This window comes from Bufo gargarizans, chromosome 2, assembly GCF_014858855.1.
Source record: "Bufo gargarizans isolate SCDJY-AF-19 chromosome 2, ASM1485885v1, whole genome shotgun sequence".
NCBI lineage: Eukaryota > Metazoa > Chordata > Amphibia > Anura > Bufonidae > Bufo > Bufo gargarizans.
Genome location: NC_058081.1, coordinates 312,250,211 through 312,274,052, shown reverse-complemented (window position 1 = coordinate 312,274,052; position 23,842 = coordinate 312,250,211).

Here is a 23,842-nt window from a genome sequence, read left to right as displayed (position 1 = left end):
ACGCTCTGTTGTATGTCCTATGTGTATTGACTGATAGTGAAAGGTGGGCCAAAGACTGGCTATGCCGCATGATGGCCTCTAGTCCAGAATGAGTTGCTGAAATGACGGGGTGCTGGAGGCAGTGGGTGATGCTGACGGGAGATCCTGATGAAATGCCTGGAATTTGAAGCGAGACAAATTGTCAGCAGCCGAATTGCACACCCCCGGGACATGGAAACAATGCAAGAAAAAATTATTGCAGGCGGCCAGCCAAGTGAGTCTTCGCATGAACCTCATGATTGTGAGGGATTTAGAACGACCCTTGTTTATGATCTGGCAGGTTGCTTGGTTGTCCGAGTAGCAGCGGACCGCCAGATTTGCCCATAAATGACCCCATGCCACGGCAGCTGCTACGATGGGATAGATCTTAAAAAGTGCTGAGGTAGTGGAGAATCCTTCCAAACCCTGGACCTCAGGAGGCCAGCCGCCCCACAGCCAGTCGTCCCCGAATATGGCCGCAAAGCCTGTGGTAGATGCCGCATCTGACCAGATGGAGGGGGAAGAGTCCGACAGCTGAGGGAGAAACAAGCTCCTGCCATTCCAGGTGGACAGAAATCTCCTCCACATACCTAGATCCGCCGCAGCGTGGGCATCCAGGGACAATCTGTGTGAGTCGTGTCGGAACAAGGGGAAGAGGTGCAGCAGCCATGAAATAAACGAGCGACCCTGGGGTATGATGCGCATGGCAAAGTTCAGGGAGCCCAGCAGGGACTGTAGTTCTCTGCGGTTGCAGGTGCCGAGTTGAAGATAGCCATCTATGTGGGTGAGAATGTCCTGGATCTTCCCGGACGGTAAGCTGGCTTGCATCAAAGCTGAATCCAACTGGATACCCAGGAAGGTGATGATCATGTCCGGCCCCTCTGTCTTCTTGGTGGAGAGGGGGACCCCCAGTTCCTTGAACAGCTTGATGGTGGCTCTGAGGCTGGAAGGAGGGGAAGTGTTTTCTTCCACCAATAGGAAGTAATCAAGGTAATGCAAAACCAGCGGGCATCTCGCTATGTTCAATAGCAACCAGCATAACGCCTCCGCAAACACGTCGAAGATGGCCGGGCTGCTTTTGGACCCGAAGGTCAATCGGGAGAAAAAATAGTACTTCCCTGACCACTTGATGCCGTGCAGGTGCCACAGGGTAGGGTGAATCGGCAGTAGTTTGAAGGCGTTGGCGATGTCGGTTTTGCTGAGCCATGCCCCCACCCCCGCTTGTCTGATGGCCGTGATGGCGTGGTCAATGGTGGTGTACTGTAGAGAGAATTCCTCCGAGGGAATGAGGGAGTTGAGACTGGGGTTGCCCGTCCCGTGAGGCGCCGATAGGTCGATGATGAGCCTCTGTTTCTGGGAAGATTTCCCAGTGACGATGCCAATGGGGTTGGTGCGCCATGTGGCGAACGGGGGAGTTTTGAAAGGACCTAGCACAAAACCCTCTGTTACCTCCTGGGCTATGAGGGCGTCAATGGCGGTGGGGTTGTGCAGAGCGGATAAAAGATTGGGACACTCCAGGGTGCCTGTTGGCATGTACAGGATGCCCGTGTGAAATCCTTCTGTCAACCCTGAGATGAGAAAATCTGAGAGATGCCTGGAGGGGTGCTGCGACATGAGCGCGGTAAAAACTGGCACGTTGATGGTTGATAGATACGGTTTGGTGAACATTTTATTCGGACACATGGATTTGGCATGTGCCCGGAAGCATTTGGTGCATATATGTAACAATTTACATCCGTTATAATTACAGGACCCCTCATTGAAATTGTTGCAAATCATAGATTTGCCTAGAAATTTGATCGGCCGGCCCAGTTTGTCCCGGGCCAGTCTCTCCGGGACCCCGGAGGGCCCAGCTGACTGGGAGGGGCCCTGTCTGACCGACGTGTTCGGGCAGAAATTGGTGGTGTGGGCCGTGGAGGAGCAGTGCGCACAGGCTGGGGTCCTAAGGCCTGCGAAGTGGCGGCAAAATATGACCGTGTCAATTCTTGCCCAGTTGGAGCGGACTCCGTACTGGGAGAAAGCCCCCGCCACTTTCGCCGAAAAAGACCTGTGATAGTCATAAAATGCTGATCCTCCGTATTTGTTGCCCAAGTTTGTGCAAGTAGAGGTCGAGTTCCTCCCTTCTGTCGGGGTGGACCGCACAGATGACCTCTCTGTAGATTCCGAAGGCCAAAACGAATTCGGGAATGGTCAATTTCCTATTGAGCCGGGCATCCCTGGACTTGACTACAACTGACACCTCGTCATAGGCGTACGTCGTGTTTTCGACCACGTCCTGGGAGGCAATCAGAAGGGAGGCCAGGTTTACATCCTTACCTTCCAGGATATCCCGTTTCAAGTGCTCAGGAATCATATGCGCCGGGTTGACTTCCCGGTCCTCCATGCTAGTGTATGGAGTGATCACCGGTAAACCGGCCGGTGCTGGTGATGCTGCAGGTGGTGGACCCGTCAAGGAGAGGGTCGTGGTGACCGCCTCTAGCCTTTCCAGCCTGGCATTGACTGTTGACATGGATGTCATCAGAGAGGCCAGCATGGCGTGGATGTCCCCGGTGCCGGACTGGCTGGGTCCTTCCCCCGCATCCCCAGGATTGGATGATGCGCGCAGCAGCCGGAACAGCTCCGCCTTTCTCGCCGTGGCAGGGAAGGGAACGTGACGTTTCCTTAACTCCGCCGTGATGCGTGGAACCGTCCAGGACCGGATGGACGCAGGACTGGCTAGATCGTCTCCCGGAGTAGCAGTGACAGATCTAGCCGGGGTACCAGGTAGGGAGAAGTTTTCTAACCCATCCAGTGACATACTACAATAAAAAAGTTGATTAATTTGAGGCCACGCAGGAACGTGCTGGCTAGCTAGGCCGAACCGGCGAAAAAATTATATTTGCATGGTGACAGATGAGGCCCTGCTAGTTGCCAAGCGGCTTTGAGAGGCTCTACCTATGATTTGGCGCGAGGGGATAATGAGGCCACTCGTGGTAGCGGCAGGATCGTTGGCCTCTCGGTGACTGTAAGACAGGACTAGGGGAAGGGAGTGACAGGTGAGGCCCTCTCTATGCAACATGCGAGGCGGCTTACTAACGAGATGGCGCGTTGGGCAGGTGCCTCCGTACGTTTGAGGCGGGGTGTCGGCCTCGCGCGACCACTAACTGCTGGCGAAGCCAAAGAAGGGGGGTACCTAGTGAGATGATGGTGCCCCTAAAGCCAGCACGCTGACCCGAACGGGACCGTCCGAAATGAGAGGAAGATTTTGGTAAAATGAGCAGGTGAACGTACCTGGTACCAAGAAAAATACTCCGGCTACACGGTAGTGAAAACAGTATGGGTTAACCGCCTAAAACACAAAGGGGGGGGGGGGGGTAGACATGACAAAGTGTGAGAAAAAGTGTAAAGCATGTGGTACATGTGCATGACCGGGAGGATCATGGCGGTTGTCCGTGAAATGACAGCTTGCGCCTGGTATGAAAGGGGGGGCCGGTGCGTGCCGTGTGGCCATGCCCAGGTGAAAGTGCGTGTCCGCAATTGGATGGCGCATAGGGATCGTGCCCCAGCCATTCCACCTGTCCATTTGTGTGTGAAGCAGCGACGTGAGTTTTTTTTTTTTTTTTTTCGTCCCCTGATGATCTGATTATCAAAAGGGGAATGAAACATGCATCACACTGCCGGTTCAACTGATGAGATTCACATTTGGCACTGAAATCCATTGCAATCCGTGGGACATGCTGAATCCCTGGTGAACACCGGTAAGAAGGATGATTGTAAATATGCAAATTGCTGCTGCATGATGATGGTAGTGCCCATGATGGAGAACAGGGGGGGGCTGCTGGGGAGTATGATGATGGGGCGTGCTGGGAGGTTCTCTCGTCGTCCGCCGGCGTGCCCCCCGCACCAGATGCGGCTCGCACGGCCGCCGGGACACCGCGCACGCGGCGACGGAATCGCCGCGCATGCGCCGAATCCCGGCCGCGCATGCGCAGACCAGGCACCAGGACGCGGGCGGTCACCACCGGCCGCGCGGCGGGAGGAGTGGTGATCCAGCAGGAGGTAGCGGGGAGGGGACGACAGGGCCGCAGTGAGCCCTGTGAAGGTGAAATGAGCCGCCCGTAATTGACCGGGGGGGGGGGGGGATGAGTGTGTGCGGGTGTGGTGTGCGCAGGAGGCGGCGGGGAGCGCCAGCCTGATGATGACATGAACGGGGGAGGAAGGGGGGGCCTGACTGATGTTGGCCGTATGGAGCGACATCGGTGACTACCCCCTGGCGGCGAACCCATGCGCCCGGAGTCCGCCCGCGGGTGCCGGGATACCGCGCATGCGCCGAGAAAATCGCCGCGCATGCGCAGAAAAATCGCCGCGCATGCGCAGAACCGGCCCCAGGACGCGGCCGGGCGCCATTGGCCGCGTGCAAGCGGAGCGGCAACAGGCAGGAGGCTGCGGGTCAGGAGGTGAGAGTCTTCCCACGTGAGTGAGACACCGAGTGGAGAGGAGGCCGCAACAAGCAAAGGAAAGTTTGGCTATTGTTTACCTTGGTGATTTGTCTGCTATGCAGGATTCTGCCATCAGCATGGGGGCCATACTATCTGTTTGTAAGAGCGCCAGCCTGGTGAAGTGGACATGAACGGGGGAGGAAAGGGGGGGCCTAAAATGATGGAGGATGGGGGGGGTGAACCCACCGGGGAATGGGGCTGGGACCGACCGGGGCTGACCGGAATCTGCTGGGGAGATGTGAGAAATGCCTGAGAAATGAGCTGGCGGTGACCGCTGTGAGAAGCCGTGACCTGGGTGCAGCGTGTGTGAATCAACAGAAAAAAGGGGAGACCATGCCGCATGCCGTCAGAGTGTGAGACCGGAGGTGGTGCAGATGTGACATAGAATGCATGCCCAGGTGAGACAGAAATGCTTTAGTGACTTGTATTGACACCGTGACATTGGTGCGTCATGATGAGAAGAGCTGAACCGGTACTGGGGCAACCGTGAGGCCCTGCTGACCCGTACGAATAACTCACAGTTTGACGGGCAAACGCGACCCACAGTGAAACCGAGTGAAGCTGGGAAAGAACAGCAATGCTCCAAAACCAGACCCAGACGGCGACGCAAAAGCTCTCAGAAAATCAGCGGCTCGTAGGTAAATTCCTCAGAACTCCAACAAGCGACTTCCTCTCCAAAGCTCAGACCTCAGACGGTGCAGGAGCCAGGTAAGGGGGGTGCCCTAAATAGGCTGGAGGCGGACCTCAGCCCCTCCCACAAATCCAGGCAAATGCCTTAATACATATAAAATTTAAAAAAAGCAGACTGATGTACTACTGTTGTACTACTGTACTACTGATGTACCCCTAAAATTGGCTTTTTGGGGTGTTGTCAGGATGCTGTCTTTACAGCAGATGAGTCTTTGAGGACTGGAGTGGACACAGAACACTGGCCTAGCTAATGATGTCCCTATTAATTCAGCAGCAGCAGCACTCTCCCTGCTCTCACTAACACTGCAGCTTCAGAATTAATCTAAGATGGATGCTGTCTTTGCTTTTTGATAGGAGGTGGGAGGGTCTGGGAGGGAGGGTATGCTGATTTGCTGGAATGTGTCTGCTAAATGTTAGGTACAGGGTCAAAGTTTGCTCAATGATGACATATAGAGGGCGGACCGAACATCGCATATGTTCGCCCACCACGGCGAACGCATACAAGCGATGTTCGCCGGGAACTGTTCGCCGGTGAATAGTTTGGGACATCTTTACTCTTCACTATTAATACATTATATTATGCACAGTATATGCAGGGGTGGACTGAAAATCATGTGGAGCCTAAGCATGTCATGTTATCTCCACTGTTTAAAAGTTGTATGTACAATATTCTCCCTTGTGTTACAACTCCTAAAAAGATAAATGGTGAAGTTTGTCTATTAGCCTATAATAGAGTTTAAAATGGTTGAGCTCCCATATACAGAGATAGGCATTTGTTCACTTGCTACACATTGCCCCTATTATAGTGGCAATACCACCCATATTGAATTATTGGACTATTATGCATCTATTGACTATGGAAAATACCAGTATTGTGTTTATTATGTGACATGATACCTCATGTATATATGATAAATTAAACAATGTTACACAGTGGTTGTGAAACCACTGTGTCAACCAACAGATTTGACAGGGCTACTCCTATGGGTGTTATCCTGGTAGACCCCTGGTTTTCACCCTTTAATCCCTGTACATGGATATAGGCTTTGCTGCAGGGGAACCACCAGGCTGCTACCTCCTGGAGTAGTCTCTATCCTAGAGTAGTCTCTGACAGCTGACCCATGGGGGTCAAGAGACACTGGTGTACAGCACCAAGGGATAGGGCAAAATGGTAATCAAGGACAGGCCATGGTCAGAGTAGGTCGGGTACAAACTATACAGTAAACAGTCCAAAGTTAAAGTGAGTAGCACATGGTCAATACAGAATACAGGCAGTAAAGCCAGAAAATGGGAAGATTTCAGTACAAGGGCAAAAAAATATAGCACATCTTAGGAGGATACTAGCAGACTAAGAACCTATTGCTTAGGCACCCACCCATAGGGAAAGGTGCCTATGGTACCCCAAGGTGCCCAGCCACACTTTGGCTCCTTAAGAGCTGGAGGGTCCGTGCACCCTATGGACCGAGGAGGAGTAGAATTGTCAGTAACCAGACCACAACCTGCATGGAGGGGCAAATCAACTGGAGGGCCCACCAGGAAGAAGGGAAAAGCGAGAGGTGGGTCTGAGCCACAAGGATTATAAAGACTGGGTAATTTTAGCAGAGTAGTGACAGCCACAGGCCACCTCTGTAAGAGAATGTGTGTTTTAATGGGGAGAAAGGATAGAATATTTGGTGTTCTTGACAAAAGCAAAAAAATGTCCTGTACTCAAGGTTGTTTCATGATAAATTGCAAGTTAAAGGCCACACCTTCGGGCAATTTTTTCATGCATTTTGCTCACTTGGGGCTAAAATCTTTTCAATTGGTCTTTATTAAACATTTTCAGCAGTTTTTATGATACAGGGGTTACATTTCAGTCCATTTACAGACTGTCACTTTCTGCTCACAGTGAGTCCTGTTAGATAATGACTCATGTAGAGCTCTTACTGTATATCTGATCCTGACAGCTCATAAACACCCATTATAGCTAATTGCTCATCAACTGCTTATTAACGGTACAGAGAAAAATTAAAAAGATGAAAAAGATCAATTAAAATTATTTGTAGTCCAAAATGGGCAAAATGCAATAGTAAACAAAAAGGCCCCCAAAGATATTCATAGCCTTTAATATAATGGCCTCTATACAACCCATCAATTACATCATAATTTGCATTTGATCTTAATTTCCCTGGTATTAGACCTTATCTTTACACATGGCATATTTGTTATGAACTTGGGCACTGAAAATCTGCAACAAAGTGCAATTTTGTACAGGGGAATCTGATAATAGCTAATGGCACAGGACATGATTAAAGCAACAATAAATAATGTAAAATATAGTTTTTTGCTTCATTTTATTTTTCATTCTAGTGGAAGTTAGTAATGGTTACTAATACAGTTCATAATACACCACCGAAATAAGCTTCTCATGTTTTATAGTCGACAGAGTGTGGTGGACCCTAGGGCAATATTCAGGCAACTTTGATTTTAAGAGCAGATATCTGCAAATGTTTCTCAACCTAGAATCCAAAGAGATTTGTAGAAAGTGGTATATTATGTTTAAGCCACTTATGTCCATTAGCAGTAAAATGTTCTTCACATTCTCAGCTTAAAAAATATAAAAGAACACAAACTCACAGTACCATACTGCATACAGTGCTAAACTTTTTTCTTTTCTTCTTTTAATAACCGTTATATGTCATTTAGTATTTTTTTTGAAAATGCAAAAAATTCTAGTTTTCAAATCAGCACCTGGATCTGAATAATTCTGTAATTGCATGTAAAATATATCTGTACAGCGCCACCTGCTGTTTTTTTTTTCATATTTCTTTGTCCTGCTCACTGAGAAGGCCGCACATGCTCAGTTTCATCTTTCAGCTGCCTCCTGAGCTGTGATAGGGAGAGCATGGACATGCCCCCTTAGCTGAAGCAGAAAAGACACCCCCCTTGAGCTGCCAGCTTGATATAAATCTAAGCAGAGCTATGAATGGGGAGATCTCTGGATCCATGTGAGGTACAGGGCTGGTTCTAGCTTTGTTAGAAAGAAACTGTCATGTACTATATGATGTCTGATTTTCATTGTTTACATTAACATTAATCATGGGAGAACCCCTTTAGGACCTCTACATCACACTACATAATAAGTCTCATAGGAAAAACAAGGCATGTTGACATTTACAAACCGGATTCCAAAAAAGTTAGGGACACTATACAAATAGTGAATAAAAACTAAATGCAATGATGTGGAGGTGCCAACTTCTAATATTTTATTCAGAATATAACATAAATCACGGAACAAAAGTTTAAACTGAGAAAATGTACCATTTTAAGGGAAAAATATGTTGAATCAGAATTTCATGGTGTCAACAAATCCCCAAAAAGTTGGGACAAGGCCATTTTCACCACTGTGTGGCATCTCCCCTTCTTCTTACAACACTCAACAGACGTCTGGGGACCGAGGAGACCAGTTTCTCAAGTTTAGAAATAGGAATGCTCTCCCATTCTTGTCTAATACAGGCCTCTAACTGTTCAATCGTCTTGGGCCTTCTTTGTTGCACTTTCCTCTTTATGATGCGCCAAATGTTCTCTATAGGTGAAAGATCTGGACTGCAGACTGGCCATTTCAGTACCCGGATCCTTCTCCTACACAGCCATGATGTTGTGATTGATGCAGAATGTGGTCTGGCATTATCTTGTTGAAAAATGCAGGGTCTTCCCTGAAAGAGATGACGTCTGGATGGGAACATATGTTGTTCTAGAACCTGAATATATTTTTCTGCATTGATGGTGCCTTTCCAGACATGCAAGCTGCCCATGCCACACGCACTCATGCAACCCCATACCATCAGAGATGCAGGCTTCTGAACTGAGCGTTGGTCCGGATGACATGGCGTCCCAGATTTCCAAAAAGAACTTCGAATCGTGACTCGTCTGACCACAGAACCGTCTTCCATTTTGCCACACTCCATTTTAAATGATCCTTGGCCCAGTGAAAACGCCTGAGCTTGTGGATCTGGCTTAGAAATGGCTTCTTCTTTGCACTGTAGAGTTTCAGCTGGCAACGGCGGATGGCACGGTGGATTGTGTTCACTGACAATGGTTTCTGGAAGTATTCCTGAGCCCATTCTGTGATTTCCTCTACAGTAGCGTTCCTGTTTGTGGTGCAGTGTCGTTTAAAGGGGTTGTCCCACTTTGCTGTTTCAATCTTACCAGCAGTAAATGTCCTGATAACTTCCTGCTTCTCAGGCAGTTGAGTGAAGGCCACGCCCCCTCATGACTCACCCTCAGAGCTCAGTCCGTGAGTCATCCACATGGAGCCTGCAGAGTATGTAAAGCCCATCCCCCTGCTGGGGAATCACTCAGTGACCACTGACCAATGCTAGTGAACTAATGGAGTAACTTGTGGCTGTCCTGCATTCTAATACACTTTTACACATAAAACCTGTGTTACAAACCCATTCTGTGCAGCAAAAACAATAAATCACTACAGCCCAAATGCATGTTAGCTAGTAGCCATATGATCTGTGCTAGATATAGATAGATATATTCACTGACTTATTACCCAGCTTTCCCGGTGTACAATATTATTACAGACTTATTACCCAGCTTTCCCGGTGTACAATATTATCACTGACTTATTACCCAGCTTTCCCGGTGTACAATATTATTACAGACTTATTACCCAGCTTTCCCGGTGTACAATATTATCACTGACTTATTACCCAGCTTTCCCAATGTACAATATTATCACTGACTTATTACCCAGCTTTCCCGGTGTACAATATTATTGTACACCGGGAAAGCTGGGTAATAAGTCAGTGATAATATCTGATACCGGGAAAGCTGGGTAATATCACTGACTTATTACCCAGCTTTCCCGGTGTACAATAATATTGTACACCGGGAAAGCTGGGTAATAAGTCAGTGATAATATTGTACATTGGGAAAGCTGGGTAATAAGTCTGTAATAATATTGTACACCGGGAAAGCTGGGTAATAAGTCAGAAGTCAGTGATAATATCTGATACCGGGAAAGCTGGGTAATAAGTCAGTGATAATATCTGATACCGGGAAAGCTGGGTAATAAGTCTTATAGACTTATTACCCAGCTTTCCCGGTGTCTGATATTATCACTGACCTATTACCCAGCTTATATGGAACTCGGCCACATATCAGTGTATTACCCTATCTCTTCACCATTCTTTATATGACATATATTGATAATCCCCACCTCACCAATCACTGAGAATGCACCAGCGCATACCTAGCTCTGCTACATATCCATTTTATGTCAGTCCTACACCTGTACTATCTCTCCACCATTCTTTATATGACATATATTTATAATCCCCACCTCACCAATCACTGAGAATGTACCAACGCATACCTAGCTCTGCTACATATGCATTTTATGTCAGTCCTACACCTGTAATATCTAAAATTCATATGGTTGCCCCCAGCCTCCATAAAATACATATAGTTGCCCCCAGTGTCCATAAAATACATATATTTGCCCCCAGCCTCCATAAAATACATTTAGTTGTCCCAAGTGTCCATAAAATTCATATGGTTGCCCCCAGCCTCCATAAAATACATATAGTTGCCCCCAGTGTCCATAAAATACATATATTTGCCCCCAGCCTCCATAAAAAACATATAGTTGTCCCAAGTCTCCATAAAATTCATATATTTGCCCCCAGCCTCAATAAAATTCATATATTTGCCCCCAGCCTCAATAAAATTCATATATTTCCCCCCATTGTCCCAAAAATTCGTATGGTTGCCCCCAGCCTCCATAAAATACATATAGTTGCCCCCAGTGTCCATAAAATACATATATTTGCCCCCAGCCTCCATAAAATACATATATTTGCCCCCAGTCTCCATAAAATACATAGTTGCCCCCAGTGTCACTAAAAACCCTATATTGTTGCCCCCAGTGTCCCTAGAATTCATAGAGTTGCCCCCTGTGTCCCTAAAATTAAGATAGTTGCCCCCAGTGTCACTAAAAACCCTATATTGTTGCCCACAGTGTCACTAAAAATGCCCCCTTTATTGTCCAATACTCGATATTCGGTGGTGAGTGGGCAACTAGATCTTATACTTACCTTTTATGAAATATCCAGAGCCTCCGACGTCCGTCCTCTCGCTCCGCAGACTCTCCCGAACTGTTCGGATGTTCGCGCATGCGCTGCGCTATCTCCGACACACGGGATAAACAGCGCATGCGCGAACGTGCGCGTACTCAGAGGAAGGGAGAGGCGGCACGATAATTTGTAGTGCCGTTGTGCGCAGGCGCGGCACAGCGATTCGGCCGGAGGAAAGTGGCCGTATCCCAGGGAGACAGAAATCAACAATGGAATCGCTTTTCAAGATTTTTTGAAGGAAAGGTAGCTTTTGGGTTATAAGATGAATAGGAAGATTTGTTGTTTGGGGGTAAATAGGTTAGATAAAAGCTATTTTATGAAGTGGGACAACCCCTTTAAGGGCCCGGAGATCACGGGCATCCAGTATGGTTTTACGGCCTTGACCCTTATGCACAGAGATTGTTCCAGATTCTCTGAATCTTCGGATGATGTTATGCACAGTTGATGATGATAGATGCAAAGTCTTTGCAATTTTTTTCTGGGTAACACCTTTCTGATATTGCTCCACTATCTTTCTGCGCAACATTGTGGGAATTGGTGATCCTCTACCCATCTTTGCTTCTGAGAGACACTGCCACTCTGAGAAGCTCTTTTTATACCCAATCATGTTGCCAATTGACCTAATTTGTGTTAATTGGTCTTCCAGCTCTTCGTTATGCTCAAATTTACTTTTTCCAGCCTCTTATTGCTACTTGTCCCAACTTTTTTGGGATTTGTTGACACCGTGAAAATTTGAATCAACGTTTTTTTTCCTTTAAAATGATACATTTACTCGGATTAAACGTTTGATCTGTCATCTACGTTCTATTACAAATAAAATATTGACATTTGCCATCTCCACATCATTGCATTCAGTTTTTATTCACAATTTGTTTAGTGTCCCAACTTTTGGGGAATCCGGTTCGTAGAATATATTTCTTATTAGTGTGACACAATTCACACCTACACTATACTGAACATTAAGCCCCATTGGTTCACAGAAGAGTGTAGAAAACAGCAAGTTTCTCGTATTGTAAAAATGCCGCACGGTCATTCCACTTATAACCAACCTACAAAGAGTGAGGAAAATGGTGTAGCAGAGCTCCATTCACCTGGCATATGCCTACAGTGTATCCTTTATGCAGTTAAGGCTACTTTCACACTTGCGGCAGAGTGATCCGGCAAGCAGTTCTGTCGACTGAGTGATCCGGCAAAACGTATGCCAACTGATGGCATTTGTAAGACTGATCAGGATCCTGATCAGTCTTAAAAATGCCTGATCAGTCAGAAAAATGCTTTCAGGTGTCATCCGGCAAAACGGTTCCGCCATGCGCAGACCAGAAGGAAGGATCCGTCATTCCGGTATTTTAAAAGCTAGATCCCGCACTAATACATTCCTATGGAAAAAAATGCATTCAGGCAAGTCTTCAGTTTTTTACGCCGGAGATAAAACCGTAGCATGCTATGGTTTTCTCTTTTCCCTGATCGGTCATAATGACTGAACTGAAGACACTCTGATGCATCCTGAACGGATTACTCTCCATTCAGAATGCATGGGGATATGCCCGATCAGTTCTTTTCCGGCATTGAGCCCTTTTGACGGAACTCAGTGCCAGAAAAAAAAAACGCTAGTGTGAAAGTACCCTAAGCTGCCATGTTTTAGAATATCTTTTTTACTATATAGTAGCCTATACTACTCTCCTATACAAATGAATACAGTAAGAAAAAAAACTGGCACACTTTGAATATAAGGTCCTATGGGTTACTGAATACCTATACAGTGGCTTATGCCATAGAGTCCTTTTAAACCACTAGTTCATATCCTCTTTTTGAAATTCCTTTTTTTCATTTATTCAGCTATTCTTTTCAAAATATGGGCATCCTACACAAAAATGTAACATGAGGCATACATTTCTTACAATAGGTATCAACTGAGGACATAAAGTTTGATACAATCAGGTCACATATTTGGAGAATACATACATATACTCAGTAAGACCTTTTGCACCCAACCATAGTTTTGGTCCGCATCCGATCAGCATTTTTTTTACAGATTGGATGCAGACCCATTAATTTCAAAGGAGCTGCAAAAGATGTGGACAGCACACCGTGTGCAGTCCACATCCGTATTTCTGTTCTGTGGCCCAACAAAAAAGATAGGGCACGTCCTATTCTTGTCCGTGTGGTAGACAAGAAAAGGCATTTTCTAACAGCGGGCAGGACTTACTGATGCACAAAATGCAGAACACACATGGGCAGTATCCGTGTTTTGCGGATCCCCGATTTGTGGACTGCAAAAACTGACACAGTCAAGTGCAGGAGGCCTAACACTAAGGCCCCTTTCACACGGGCGACTTTTCCGTGCGGGTGCGATCCGTGCGGCGAACGTATGGCACCCGCACTGAATCCTGACCCATTAATTTCTATGGGGCTGTGCACATGAGTGTTGTTTTTAACGCATCACTTGTACGTTCAGTGCAAATCGCAGCATGCTCTATAATGTCCGATTTTGACGTGACGCAGGCCCCATAGAAGTGAATGGGGTGTGTGAAAATCGGATGGCATCCGCAAGCAAGTACGGATGCCATGCGATTTGCACGCATGGTTGCTAGGAGACCATCGGGATGGAGACCCGATCATTATTATTTTCCCTTATAACATGGTTATAAGGGAAAATAATAGCATTCTGAATACAGAATGCATAGTAAACCAGCGCTAGAGGGGTTAAAATAAAATAAAAAATAATTTAACTCACCTTAGTCCACTTGTTCGCGAAGCCGGCATCTCCTTGTGTCTCCGCTGCTGATGAACAGGACCTGGGATGAGCTGCTCCATTAAATACCGGTTAAGGACCTTCGATGACGTCACTCCGGTCATCACATGGTACGTCACATGATCTTTTACCATGGTGATTCACCATGGTAAAAGATCATGTGATGACCGGAGTGACGTCATCGAAGGTCCTTAACCGGTATTTAATGGAGCAGCTCATCCCAGGTCCTGTTCATCAGCAGCGGAGACACAAGGAGATGCCGGCTTCGCGAACAAGTGGACTAAGGTGAGTTAAATTATTTTTTATTTTATTTTAACCCCTCTAGCGCTGGTTTACTATGCATTCTGTATTCAGAATGCTATTATTTTCCCTTATAACCATGTTATAAGGGAAAATAATACAATCTTCAGAACATCAATCCCAAGCCCGAACTTCTATGAAGAAGTTCGGGTTTGGGTACCAAACATGCGCGATTTTTCTCACGCGAGTGCAACGCATGACAATGTTTTGCACTTGCGCAGAAAAAATCGCGCATTTTCCCGCAACGCACCCGGCTCTTAGCCGGGCCAAAAAAATGACGCCCGTGTGAAAGAGGCCTTACTGAAGATCAGGATAATGCAGAAAACAGCATGGCAGGTGCAATCAGCACACAAATTGCATGTCTCTTAATTTTAATATGCATAAGTGAAATGTCTCTACAAACAATATTCAGCCGCTAAGGGCAACCACAGCAATATAAGGAGACAGTCTAGATACTCCATATAGGTTATAGTTAAGCAGCTCCTACACCTGGTGTCCTTTAGCTAGCTGAACTTAATTCACTCTGGATTACAATCCGGTGCTTCTACTGGTATAACGCCGTAGAACACACATGGCCGGTATACGTGTTTTGCGGATCTGCAATTTTTGGACCATAAAACAAGCTATGGTCGTGTGCATGAGACTAAAGTGGGAATAATGAAATATATTACAAACTGCTTCCAATTAGTAAGTGGCATCACATTATGGTTATAATGAGGTATGTGTTTAGTGATAGACAAATCAAGAAGCTGCAAAGTTTACATTCTTAATAGCCATAGAAAAAGCTGTACAGTGCTGCCATATGTCACACTGGTGCAGTGTTTTTGGAGTGGCAAAAAGCCACACCAAAAAAAAAAATGCAGTTTTTGCAAGAACATACCTGCGTTTATAGTGCATTTTCTTCCAGCAAAGGAAAAACACACAGCAAACTTAAATAAAATTATTGCTGTGTGTTTTCCCTGGATGGAAGAAATTGCACCATAAAAATGCACGTGTGTTCTTGCACAACCCACATGCGTTTTTGTTGGTGTGGTTTTTTGACACACCAAAAACTCAGCAAATTGGTGACTTATTTCAGTACCTTTAGGGCTCATTCACACGACCTTATGGCTGTAGTGCCGGTATTGTGGACCACACATTTTCAGAGCAGAGGAATGGATGAGAAGCCCATAGAAAAACTGGATTTTCGGATCTCTGCTTCCACACCATAAAAGATTAAACACGTCCTATTTTTTGCCATATTTTCCAGCTTGCATACAGAATTAGCATGCATTGCAGGCTGCTCAGTCCTGTTTAGTGTGAAATCTGTAAGACAGAACTTACCCAACCACATTCCTGTCCACATCTGTTTCAGGAGGGTACCATGCTGACCAGTGGGTCTAGAAGGTGTGCTAATGAGGTCCCTGGCTCATCGTCCAATCCCAAACCTAGGAAGGAGATTTAAGTCAGCACTTACTGCTTATTAATGCCTGCAATTTTCGTTTTCATGAAACCTGTTGTGCCCTCAGAACAGTGCTAGATTTCTGTTGGACCTTCCTGTGTATTGATCTCAGCTTATTTCAGGATTTCCCACTGGTCTACTGATTTGTATTCTACTGATTATTCTGGCTTTGACTCCTCAGCTTTTTTCTGTATTGACTCCATTTGGCTTGTACTGTCTTTCCTGGCTTAGACACTGGCTTGCTTTATTCTCCTACCTCTCCTTGGCAGCTGATAGATCTGCTACCTTTTAGCCCACATCTGTTTTCTGCTGCTTTAGGCCTCATGCACACGACCATTTTTTTTAAGGTCCGCAAAAACGGGGTCCGTAGGTCCGTGATCCGTGACCGTTTTTTCATCCGTGGGTCTTCCTTGATTTTTGGAGGATCCACGGACATGAAAAAAAGTTGGATCCATCCTGAATTACAATGCAAGTCAATGGGGACGGATCCGTTTGACGTTGACACAATATGGTGCAATTGCAAACGGATCCATCCCTATTGACTTTCAATGTAAAGTCAGGAGTCCCTTTTATACCATCGGATCTGAGTTTTCTCCAATCCGATGGTATATTTTAACTTGAAGCGTCCCCATCACCATGGGAACGCCTCTATGTTAGAATATACCATCGGATTTGAGTTACATTGTGAAAACTCATATCCGACAGTATATTCTAACACAGAGGCGTTCCCATGGTGATGGGGACGCTTCTAATTAGAATATACTACGAACTGTGTACATGACTGCCCCCTGCTGCCTGACAGCACCCAATCTCTTACAGGGGGCTGTGATCAGCACAATTAACCCCTCAGGTGCCGCACCTGAAGGGGTAATTGTGCGTATCATATCCCCCTGTAAGAGATCAGGGGCTGCCAGGCAGCAGGGGGCAGACCCCCCTCCCTCCCCAGTTTGAATATCATTGGTGGCCAGTGCGGCCCCCCTCCCTCCCTCTATTGTATTTATACAAACCGGATTCCCAAAAAGTTGGGACACTAAACAAATTGTGAATAAAAACTGAATGCAATGATGTGGAGATGGCAAATGTCAATATTTTATTTGTAATAGAACGTAGATGACAGATCAAACGTTTAATCCGAGTAAATGTACTGTATCATTTTAAAGGAAAAATACGTTGATTCAAATTTTCACGGTGTCAGCAAATCCCCAAAAAGCTGGGACAAGTAGCAATAAGAGGCTGGAAAAAGTAAATTTGAGCATGACGAAGAGCTGGAAGACCAATTAACACTAATTAGGTCAATTGGCAACATGATTGGGTAGAAAAAGAGCTTCTCAGAGTGGCAGTGTCTCTCAGAAGCCAAGATGGGTAGAGGATCACCAATTCCCACAATGTTGTGCAGAAAGATAGTGGAGCAATATCAGAAAGGTGTTACCCAGCGAAAAATTGCAAAGACTTTGCATCTATCATCATCAACTGTGCATAACATCATCCGAAGATTCAGAGAATCTGGAACAATCTCTGTGCGTAAGGGTCAAGGCCGTAAAACCATACTGGATGCCTGTGATCTCCGGGCCCTTAAACGACACTGCACCACAAACAGGAATGCTACTGTAAAGGAAATCACAGAATGGGCTCAGGAATACTTCCAGAAACCATTGTCAGTGAACACAATCCACCGTGCCATCCGCCTTTGCCAGCTGAAAATCTACAGTGCAAAGAAGAAGCCATTTCTAAGCAAGATCCACAAGCTCAGCCGTTTTCACTGGGCCAGGGATCATTTAAAATGGAGTGTGGCAAAATGGAAGACTGTTCTGTGGTCAGACGAGTCACAATTCGAAGTTCTTTTTGGAAATCTGGGACGCCATGTCATCCGGACCAAAGAGGACAAGGACAACCCAAGTTGTGATCAACGCTCAATTCAGAAGCCTGCATCTCTGATGGTATGGGGTTGCATGAGTGCGTGTGGCATGGGCAGCTTGCATGTCTGGAAAGGCACCATCAATGCAGAAAAATATATTCAGGCTCTAGAACAACATATGCTCCCATCCAGACGTCATCTCTTTCAGGGAAGACCCTGCATTTTTCAACAAGATAATGCCAGACCACATTCTGCATCAATCACAACATCATGGCTGCGTAGGAGAAGGATCCAGGTACTGAAATGGCCAGTCTGCAGTCCAGATCTTTCACCTATAGAGAACATTTGGCGCATCATAAAGAGGAAAGTGCAACAAAGAAGGCCCAAGACGATTGAACAGTTAGAGGCCTGTATTAGACAAGAATGGGAGAGCATTCCTATTTCTGAACTTGAGAAACTGGTCTCCTCGGTCCCCAGACGTCTGTTGAGTGTTGTAAGAAGAAGGGGAGATGCCACATAGTGGTGAAAATGGCCTTGTCCCAAATTTTTGGGGATTTGTTGACACCATGAAATTCTGATTCAACATATGTTTCCCTTAAAATGGTACATTTTCTCAGTTTAAACTTTTGTTCCGTGATTTATGTTCTATTCTGAATAAAAAATTTGAAGTTGGCACCTCCACATCATTGCATTCAGTTTTTATTCACAATTTGTATAGTGTCCCAACTTTTTGGGAATTCAGTTTGTATGATTGGTGGCACAGTGTGCAGCCCCCTCTCCCTTCCTCTATTGTATTTATATTATTGGTGACACAGTGTGCGGACCCCCCGGCCCCCCTCCCTCCCTCTATTGTATTTATATCATCGGTGGCACGGTGTGCGGCCCCCCTCCCTCTATTGTATTTATATAATTGGTGGCACAGTGTGCGGCCCCCCATCCCCCCCTCCCTCTTTCTATTGTATTTATATTATTGGTGGCACAGTGTGCGCCCCCCCCGGCCCCCCCTCCCTCTATTGTATTTATATCATTGATGGCACAGTGTGCGGACCCCCGGCCCCCCTCCCTCTATTGTATTTATATCATTGGTGGCACAGTGTGCGGCCTCCCCTCTCCCCCCCCCCCCCCATCATTGGTGGCAGCGGAGAGTTCCGATCAGAGTCCCAGTTTAATCGCTGGGGCTCTGATCGGTAACCATGGTAACCAGGACACTACTGCAGTCTTGGTTGCCATGGTTACTTAGCAATATTAGAAGCATCATACTTACCTGCTGTCTGCTGCGCTGTCTGTGACCGGCCGGGAGCTCCTCCTACTGGTAAGTGACAGGTCTGTGCGGCGCATTGATTAATGATCTGTCACTTACCAGTAGGAGGAGCTCCCAGCCGGTCACAGACAGCTCATCAGCCAGCAGGTAAGTATGATGCTTCTAATATTGCTAAGTAACCATGGCAACCAGGACTGCAGTAGCGGTAACGGACCCATTGACTTGAATGGGTCCGTGAACCGTTGTCCGTCAAAAAAATAGGACAGGTCCTATTTTTTTGATGGACAGGATACACGGATCATGGAGGCGGATGACAAACAGTGCATTTTCCGAGTTTTCAACTGACCCATTGAAAGTCACGGAAAACGGAACAACGGCCAAGGGTGCATACAACGGTCGTGTGCATGAGGCCTTACTCTGCAGATATAACCTGGATCTGTAACAACCCCAGCCAACTGGCCCCACTTTTTATTTTCTTGAATGCTCATAAACCTGTTATCCCTTTTCATTTAAATTCATGTTATGTGGCTATAAAAGCATCAGTGTACTGTAGATTTGCCTTCCAGATAGCAGCAAGTGGGCTACAAACTGAAGTGTGAGAATATATGTAGGTTGCAGAAAACACAGGTCAGTATTTTTAATAAACGCCAACCTTTAATATGATTTTTTTGGCAATAATGCAGCCAATAAATATTTTTTACAAAGGTGCCCGTTAGAGATGAGCGAATTTCTCAAAAATTTGATTTGGTTGGTTCACAGAATTTTCCAAAAAGCTTTGATTTGATCAGAATTTATTAGTGATGAATCGCATTAAAAAACAACTATTTCCTGGCTGCAGAGAGCCTGCATAGTGGTGTAGAACACTGTGCCTTTCAGAAACATGCATAGGGAGTCTGGTTTGGTAGTGAAACAGTACTGTGAGTCAGTATGAGACGCAAATGACAGGAGTCACTTTTAGAATCACTTCACACTTACTTATTTGGTCAGTTACGGGGCCAAAACTGACAAAATAACTCAAGTGCCTTACAAGTCAATGTTAGCGTCAGGTAGCGCAAGAAGAACCGTGCAGAGATCCAAGATCCTACTATACGTGAAAGAGCAAACTCCTTTTACACCATCATCAGATGATTCCACACATTTTGACAGAACCTGTTCTGTTTTACGCTAATGCAAATAGAGTCCCCCAGCAGTACGTTTGTGTTGACATCACTGATTATTTTGCCCTCCTCTGATGCTTCAGAACAATAACCCCCAAAAACGTATCCTGTCTGTTGAGCATCTGCCTTCATTCAGTCAGCATTTGGTCAGTAATCCATCAGTATTGCTAAGGCCAAAAGCTTTTGGCTACCAAATCATAAGCCAATTCTGATGCAAAATAGGGACATGTCATACAGGCTATACAGCTGCTTCATAGACAGGATCCGTTAAATGTCAAATTTTTTCTTCTTTCTAACAGATAAGAAGAAGGGTCAAATAAATGGCTATATCAACCAGGCCAAAAAGGCAAAATAGTGGCCCAGTCAGGGAGTGGTGAGCTGGCAGCAGCATGAGGAGACCACAGAGTGGTGAGCTGGCAGCAGCATGAGGAGACCACAGAGTGATGAGTTGGCAGCAGAATGAAGAGACTACAGAGTGGCCCAGTGACAGAGTGTTGGGTTAGCAGCAGCATGAGGTGACCACAGAGTGGTGAGTTGGCAGCAGAATGATGAGACTACAGAGTGGCCCAGTGAAAGAGTTTTGAGTTGGCAGCAGTATGAGGAGACCACAGAGTGGCCCAGGGGTCAAAAGCCTAGCTAGTATCAGTACAAGATGGTGGGTGGCAGTTGGAACACCTGGCAGCAGGTGTGTGGCATAATGCAGGTGGCAGCATCATAATAGTATTTGAAGCAGGTAGCAAGAAGAAATGGGTCTCTTTTGACAAAGTTTGGGTGTGGCACCATGAATGATCTAGTCTAATGCATCAGACACTGGTGTGTGGAAATCCTGGCTGATCAAATGCCTTCACAAAGGTCAGTCTCTGCACATTTTGGGTCAAAAGGTGAGTTTTCCTTTGGGTAACTATGGCCCCGCCGCATTAAACACCTGCTCTGATGCCACACTACTGGCCAGGCAGGAAAGATTGTCCAGGGCAAACTCTGCCAGTTGTGGCCACAAATCAAGTTTGGTTGCCCAGTAGTCAGGGGATCTTCAATGTTGGATGGCAAGGTGCAGTCCAAGTATGCGACCACCTACTGTTTTAGGTTCCGCTCCATGTTTAGCTGCTGCTCCTGGTGAGTAGTTTCTTCACTTGGCGATTCTTAGTAATACACCCCAAAAATCGCTGTATGACAATGTAAGTTCACCACAGAACGGCTAATAGGACGTATTTATTTTTCCTATTAATACACTCCAACAATGGCTTTATAACAATGTAAGTTCACAGCAGAGCGGCTAATAGCACGTACTTATTTTTTAAACAACAATGGCTGTATGACAATGTAAATTCACCACAGAACAGCTAATAACACATACTTATTTTTCCTATCAATACACCCCAAAAATGGCTATGTAACAATGTAAGTTCACCACAGAACGGTTAATAACACGTACTTATAGTATTTTTCCTATTAATACACCCAAACAATGGCTGTATGACAATTTTAACTCACCGCAAACCTGCTAATAACACGTATTTATTTTTCCTATTAATACACCTCAAAACTGGTTATATCACAGAGCACTTGCACCTCAATAACAAGCAAGGTTTTCTGGAATTACTGAGTTATCATATAGTGCAAACCTAAAAGCAGCAGTATAACAGCAATTTGGATCCCAAATTAGTGCAGAAAGGTGTAATAGAATTTCTCCTATTACCCAGGCTTTACATTTCCCTATTGGACCCTGTTCTCTTTTTATAGTGTGGATAATGCCTCCCTATGCTTTCCCTACACTTTTAATGATCTTTCCCTGAAATTGTAAATGTTTTATTTTGAAAAATAAAGTCTTTCCTAACACTGTCCCTAGCACCTGTGAGGTTTCTCCCTGCACTAAGTACACTGGAAAATGGCAGAAACCAAGATAGCTGAGGCTATTTATAAGGCTGTGACATCACAGGGCTGGCTGGCTGCTGATTGGCTGCATGCATGGCATTGCGGGTGATTCCTTGTTCCCAGAGTTATTTTCTCTATGTCCTAATATGTGCAGCAGCCTTTTTAGGAGAAAAGACAATTCATTACCACGAAGCATGAGGAAATTCGGCTTCAGTGCTAATCAAATTTTTCCTGAAATCCATATCGAATTCCACTTCGTCAACTTCGATTCGCCAATTTCTAGTGCCCATAGTCTTTAGCTGACCCAAATAACAAAGTTATTTCTGTTATTTATGCTGAAAGATAAACGGCACTAAATTTATCATGTAAAAACTCCCTTCCAGAAAGGGTTAATAAAAGTTAATCAGTAAGTTATGTGCACTCCAAAATGATACCACTAAAAACTACAAATTGTCTTGCAAAAAACAAGCACTCATTTGGCTATATAAACTGAAAAATAAAAAAGTTATGGCTAAGGGAAGGCAGGGGTCAAAAAACAAAAATCCAGAAACGGAAAATTGCAGCATCAGGATCATTATAGTGCAAAAATGTAATTGTTCAACCAGTGACATTCATTGCAAATGACATAGTTCAAAGAAATTTCACTGCCAGCACTGTATCATTATATTGGAGGTAGGGGGACACATTATAGCATTGCACCTCGTGTTTTGTAGTACAAAATGTTATTGTTGAACCAGTAATATGAAATGCAAATTACATTTTTCAAATAAATTTCATTGCCAACAATGTACCATTCCCAAAGTAAATTGTCAATAGCAGTGTGCAGTGTGTTTGTAGAAGGGGAAGGATAAAACATTGCTTATAGCTCCTGGAAGGCGACAATGAAAAAGTAAAAAAAAATTGCCTGTTCATTAAAGGGAACCTGTCACCTGGATTTTGTGTATAGAGCTGAGCACATGGGTTGCTAGATGGCCGCTAGCACATCCGCAATATCCAATACCCATAGCTCTGTGTGCTTTTATTGTGTAAAAAAAACGATTTGATACATATGCAAATTAACCTGAGATGAGTCCTGTCCCTGAGAAGAGTCAAGGACAGGACTCATCTCAGGTTAATTTGCATATGTATCAAATAATTTTTTTTTACACAATAAAAGCACACAGAGCTATGGGGACTGGGTATTGCGGATGTGGTAGCGGTCATCTAGCAACCCATGTGCTCAGCTCTATACACAAAATCCAGGTGACAGGTTCCCTTTAAGGCCCAAAACAGGCTGGTTACTAAAGAGGTTAAATGATCAGTGAAACACATCACTCATTTGGGCCATTGTCATGGAAACCTGTGAGGGTTCAATGATTCCACAGGATACCAATAGTCTGATAGAAGAGAGGAGCATGTTGGGATAACATAACCTCTGTCTTCCTAGCAATCTTCTGTATTCAGATAACTGCTTATACTGATGGAATGGCTAGCAAACGTTAGATCACTATTACACGTGATCTGCATAGAGAGAAATGCTGGAATGAAATGATTTTATCCCAGATTCCTCCATATACAGAAATAACAAGAGGATTTATTGTTTTTGTCTTTTTATATTTCTCTCCTGGCCTTTTTGGAGCCGCCATTTAATATTGCATACAATGTTGTGGGAAGTTGGCACAAAGTTCCAAAGGGGGTGGAATTGGAAAAAATGCATTCTGCCACAGTTTTGCTTGTTTTGTTTTTACGGATTTCCCTATGTGGTACAATCGACCTGTTACCTTCATTCTTTGGGTTAATATGATTATAGCAATACCCCATTTATTGTGTTTTATAACTTTTTTCTTTGAAGAAGAAATTCATTGTCATATTTTGACCCACATAACTTTTTTATACTTACATCTACAGGGTCGT